Source organism: Haliotis asinina, chromosome 10 (assembly GCF_037392515.1).
Source record: "Haliotis asinina isolate JCU_RB_2024 chromosome 10, JCU_Hal_asi_v2, whole genome shotgun sequence".
Taxonomy (NCBI): Eukaryota; Metazoa; Mollusca; class Gastropoda; order Lepetellida; family Haliotidae; genus Haliotis; species Haliotis asinina.
In genome coordinates, this window is record NC_090289.1 from 32,210,919 (window position 1) to 32,217,431 (window position 6,513).

General features: G+C 36.5%; 1 protein-coding gene across 3 annotated transcripts in view; it reads left to right on the forward strand.

The window, feature by feature from the left end:
- Positions 1 to 6,513, forward strand: part of LOC137298869 (LIM and SH3 domain protein F42H10.3-like) — a 108,229-nt gene that overhangs the window by 45,628 nt on the left and 56,088 nt on the right. The window lies entirely within an intron of this gene.

A 6,513-nucleotide genomic window follows, 5' to 3' on the forward strand; every position in this document is an offset into this window, starting at 1 on the left:
TACATATTTTTATGGCACAAACTAATTGAAAGTCATATGAATGAATTCTTGAATCATAATGATTAAGAAAGTGATGCAGTCACTCAAATCAGGTTAGAATTGCAAATTAAGTTGCATGTAATTATTCCCATGAACAAATGAATCTGTATCAAAGGGATGCCTTATGAGCTACACTGTATAATAGAGTTCATATGTTGATAAATCCATGAAGATCCTGGTTAGAACTGATCTTCAGTGACCCATGGATGTTGTGAGAGGTGTCAAACTGGATTGGGTGGTCAGGCTTGCTGATTTGGTTGATTCATGTCATTGTATCCCAACTGCTTAGATCGATGCTCATGCTGTTGATCATTGGATTGTCTCTTCCTTTTTTGATTATTTACAGACCGCTACCATTTAGCTGGAATACTGCTGAGTGCAGTGTATAAATGTGCTCACTTTAGGTTCTGCTGTGGCCTGTGTGTGGGTGCATCCTCTAGGCTTGCCAGAACCAGAGAACCTGGGTTTGAATCCTAGCCTAGCCTTCCTGATGATTGAGGTGTTTTCACATATTTCATGTTGATGTCTGTTGCGTTTATATTTTGGTTCGGGTTTCAGATAAACCAGTAATGTGATTTTGGTCTGCTGAGTATGTTTTGTTAATCACTGTTGAACACAACAATGATACTCATAGGTTTTCATGATCAGTGCTGTAAATGAGAATGTGATCTTTACAAAATCAGTTGTATTGTACCTGGACATCAAGTATCCTTCCACATAGACTCGTGCCATGATAAAACAAGAAATTAACTACTGTTCTAAATGATGCTAAATGAAGACTCACTCACTCACTCACACTCCACCTCACATGTAGTTGATGACTTTCACATGTTTCTTCAATGTTACATGTGTAGCAATATATCAGCTGTAAAACATTAATCTGGGAATAATCAAGTCTGTACCAGACAATCCAGTGATTGACATCCTTAGCAACATGTACCCAGTTTGTGAATCAAACCCATGTATTCAGTATGATGAACCTAACAATGAGGGTGCCACCTGCTCTCAGTCAGTTTAGATAGCATAACATGCTTTCTTTGGATAAGCTTTGATCAGTTCAACAAGAATTAGGGGCGGTGGTTAAAGTGTTCACTCGTCACGCCGAAGACCCAGGTTTGATTCCCCACATAGGTGCAAAGTGTGAGGCCCATTTTCTGGTGTTACCCGCCGTGATATCGCTGGAATATTGCTAAAAACGACGTAAAGCCAAACTCACTTACTCAACAAGAATTACTTGCATATATGCACATTACTGAATTTGCTGATGAACAGTCCTCCAGGAGGGAGTCTCCAGAAATAACCATTCTGGAAGTGCCCCCACTTGCAGAACAATTGTGTAATTAATGGTGCAAGCTGAAACAGGACAGTGCTACAGCCCTAACAACTGTCCTAATTGTTCAAGTTGCATTTGTTAATTGCCAAGATTCCCTGTGTGTACATCACTATTTCTGTGCATATCCTTCGGATAACAATGCATTTTCTATTTGTTACAAACTGGACCATTTTGTAATGTTACTATGGTGACTTTAAAGTAAGGGTATTCTCAGGGTTTGTTTTGAAGTTTGATATTTCTTTTTTTGTTTGGTATTTAGAATAAGAAGAATTTTAGTGACATTTTACAATGAATGATTTTGCATATTTAATTAACATATAAGGATCCTGAAAACTTGTGTATATTTTACAAGTTTTCTTTCATATGAAGATTTTTTTTTATTCCAGTTTATGTATGTTGAATTTGTCATTAAATTGTCACATTAAAGGCAGATTTTGCATTTAATTGGTTCTGTAGTCAATTTATTGTTCTTTGAAAGTTGATTTAAAAAATGAAAAGTCAAAATGTATGTTTTATGTGCCTTAAAAGCATTGTTTCAAATTATAATTCTTCTACATTATGATGAATATATATTTATTAGTAAGAATTTTATAAAGGAAGAAATGATCAGTAGATGGCTATGCTAATTCTGATTTATGATAAACATGAAAATATTATGGTAACCGCAAACTTCATAGCTACAATTTAATGAAAATCAGCATAAAATGTTAAGTTCATTAAATGTTAAACTCTGTTGAGAGTCCAAGATAGAATTATTTCCTGTATCCTACCTCTATCGTAAAGGTGAACCAAAGAGGTGTATCTATTCAATGGCTTCAGCTATACAGTCTTACTCCCTCACTCACTTAATTTGTTTACAGAGCCACGAAGATTATGGGCTGCACAAATAGATTTTGTTGCTCTATCTGGTATACTATTAACCTTATCTTAAGTAAATTCTGGTCACAAAGCATGCGGAGTTGACATCTACAGAATAAACACGCACCTGGCTCTGTGTTTAAAGGCTGTAGGGTAACATAACTGCATATCACATGCAATAACTTTTGGTTGGTAGATATGATGATATAAATCCCTGACCTACTAGAGGGAAAATAAGGTTTATGGTAGCATAGTTGCACATTTGTACATTACCTGCAATAACTCTTGTTTGATGTATATGGTCTATACCGGTATGAGACCCGTGAAAGTCCCGGGGTAGAATAGGCCTTCAGCAACCCATGCTTGCCATAAAAGGTGACTATGCTTGTCGTAAGAGGGGACTAACGGGATCGGGTGGTCAGACTAGCTGATTTGGTTGACACATGTCATCGGTTCCCCATTGCGCAGATCGATGCTCATGTTGTTGATCACTGGATTGTCTGGTCCAGACTCGATTATTTCCAGACCGTCGCCATATAGCTGGAATATTGCTAAGTGCGACGTAAAACTAAACTCACTCACTCTCTATACCGGCATGTATCATACCTACAGAAACAAGGTTGTGTGGTAACATGGCAACACAATTTCATGTTTCTTGCTTTAACTCCTGTTCGGTGTATATGATCTGTATGTGGTATGTGTACAGAGCGGAAATACATGAATTCCACATACTTATGTAGTTGCATATCTCTTGCAATAACTCCCGGTTGGTGTATATGATCTATATATGACATATCTGCAGAGGGGAAATAAGATAAAGGTCACAGGCATCCTGCATGGCTGTAATAGTTGTGAATCACCAACAGCCCTGGCCTTGATGAGAGCAATCATCAAATGATATCTAGGTCTGTCATGTATAAACTGGGGCACTAAATGCATGAAAGTTGAAGCAAGTGTTATTTTTGTCATGTTTTCTGTCAGTGAATTTTGTATGTCAAACAAAACCTGACATATATTCCAATAAGCGTTTTGGAAAGTAGTATTCTGACACATTTGTCTCTTGGTGTATTTATTAAATAACTGTCAATTGATGTATTGTTGATTTATTGCTAAGGTGTGGATATGTCAATTGGCAGTTTAATAAATTCCCATGTCAAAATGCCCAAGGGAATCCTAAAATAGATTCCCAGTGCACACCCTTGTGACCTCATCAAAATTAAGTTTGAGAATATGACATTTTGTGACCTTGCTTATTTTTAGACTATGCATCTGCTTGTTATTATGACTTCACAGGATATGACACCATGTGACCATGTAACCTTGTTATCTGATCAAAAATGAAACACAGCTTTATGGATGACAACTTGTTTATTATGTTGAGCGACAGTTCGATGTAGATTCTTACAATATCAAGCTAAATGTGAATACAACCAAACAGTGAGAGCTTTGCATGCATTGTATGTTGTGACAGACTGCGGATTAACATTGACAACAGCATGTAATAGCATAAACAAGTGGGACAAAATTTCATCACTGGTGCTATTTGTTGTTTTAGTTCCCTACTGGGCTCTTCAAGTTATGTAGCCTACTAGTTAAAGTGATCGCTTGTGACTCCAAAATCTGAGATTGATTCCCCAAATGTCCCTATCAGGTTTCTTTTGTTGTGATATTGCTGGCATTTTGCTAAAAACCATGGTTATGAAATGTCAAATAAAACTACATTAATTTATTCCCTTTTTCACTGATTGCTTCAGTAGCATCCTTAGCCAAATGTAGAGATCCTTATCACCCATGCTGCATGTCTTGACCAGGTTGGACACCTGTGTTTGTCACTGTCCATTAGGCGATGCAGTTAATACTTGTGCTGTTGATCTATGGACATGTGGACAGTGATATATTCCTTGTTTGCTAATAGTAACCTGATACATTCTGTGGCTAGTTCTACATCAGCAAGAATTTGTTAGGATGGGAAGTGTCATGCTAATTATTGGATAACACTTTTAGTGCAGCTGCAAGATTCTAAAAGACCATCACTTTTCTAGCATCTGACATAGCAGAATTTCCTTTGATTTCCCAGATTCCCTTGATGTAAAGGAATGGTAGCAGTCAAGTGTAACATATCTTGGTGTCACTCTTAAAATTCCTTGCATGAAACCAAGTTCTTCAACCTGGCTTCCAGGACAGAGCAAGCATTTCCATGCGAGACAAAAATAGTGTTTGCATGTCGATTGCTCTGGAGCGAAAACAACAGCATTTGGGTTCCTAATCTGAAAAATAGATTTTGTGGAAGCCCCAATATTGATGTTGTTGTGTTTGATGGACGTTGTTGACGATGGAGAGAGAGGTCTGAATGGCTGACCCTGTCACAGATCCATCACTGTGTCCCAGAAAAGCTAACATACAAACACTTCTCTGTTGTACTTCCTCAAAGCGCACGATGCTTACCTTCCTTACTAGGTATTTTTAAGGATAAACTTGCATTTGTGTGAAATGTCAGGAAATAAAGAAAAAAAAATGATGACGATGACGATGGCCATGATGATAATGTTGACCATGATGAAGGACACCATTGGTGATGACAACAGCATATTTTACAAAATAGTGGAGCCTTCATGTCATTTATTAAGTCTTTGTTATCTTGTATTTGAATGTCGCAGTGAGTTGCTATGGTGACACAATCAAGATTAACATTCTCCAAAACTACCAAGCTGATGTCAAAAACCACCAAGGTTATAGGCCTTCTTCATTTGAAAAAGAAATGTCAACAAGATGTTTACAAATCCAAAGCAGATGTTTGTGGTTTTTTTCACCCGACCTCCCTGACACTTGCACACAAAATTAGCCCCTGTGTATTCTCCATTTCAAGGAAACTGCCAGCTTGATTATCTTTCAGCATCAACCATGTGCCAGGGCTGGAGCCTAATGTTGAAGATTAAACAGTCAAATTTGTCTTAATCTCCTCTAGCAATTTCCAGAATTGTTGAAACCTGCCATACAAAGGTTAGAATGCAGCTATTGTTTGAAATGAATAAATATCTGTTTGAAATTGAATCATATATGTATATAAAGCTCAAAATGCAGTTACGTTAATTGAAGCAAGAATGTGTGTCTGTACCCTGTACTTAGATAAATGAGTATATAATACCCTTATAAAATGTTAAATTAATGTTATTGCTCCAAAACTATGAGTTTATGTAGTAGTGTTGAAAGATGTGATTTCTTTAGAGTCTGTCTTGTTGTCCTTTGGAATGAACAAATATCCATTACAGTGATTATTTCAAATGGTTCATTTATTATATTTGGTAAGAATATGTGTTCATTTGTCACATATAAGTGGATCTCATTACTCTGTCTAATAGAAACAAATATTTTTTTCTAATTTCTCAAAAAGAGCTGAGTTTGTTGAAGTGTTAAAGGTAGAATCTGTTTCTTTATCCCACACAGTGTAATATATCCATTTACACCCATATTTTACAACAAGCCCCCAAGATGCTTTTTCCCAAAGATATATGGAGGATACTAAACGACCTTCCCTGTAATACCATTTTTATTAAACGAGTTAATGATTGGTATCAAACGAGGGAAAGCAAGTTTGATACTAATTCTTGTAACGAGTTTATTAAAAATGGTATTTCATGGAAACGAGTTTTGTATTCTGTTTATTACTCGCTAACATAAATTGACAAACTGCGGCGAAAGCTGAGGACTCTCTGCTTTCCACGAGTCAAGCAAGGTGTTAGTAAAATTGCGACAGCGACATTAGCATTGTGACGTCACGACTTTGACGTCGTAAGTCAAGCAGTGTTACGCTAGTGTAATATTGCCGTAAAAATATTACACTGCAGTATCTTTAGCAGGCGAGTAATAATAGTTTGTTAAGGCATTAAGAAACATAAAATATGATTTTTGTCAGAAATATTAATGTGTAAAAAGTGTCTTTTTCCAAAATGTCAAAATGTCTGTTTGCTGTCATAACATAATTTTTATGGGCATGGCGTTGACTTCCATATTGTTGAAGCTGTTTGCAAAACCCTTCTTATAATGGCATATCATTGTTTTTCTAGCACTTGAGTAAGCAAAATGTTGGGTGTAGTTTTATTCAAACATTCCTTTGATCAAAACGTTCTCATGGCACATGGTCCACATAATTTACAAGCAATACACTTTCTGTAATAATCCTTGAAAAATGCTGACCACATCACAGTTACCCATGAAGCTATAACACCATAGCTGCATTTTCTTATTTATCGTGTCAGTCAGGAATTCTTTTATTAATTTGAAAT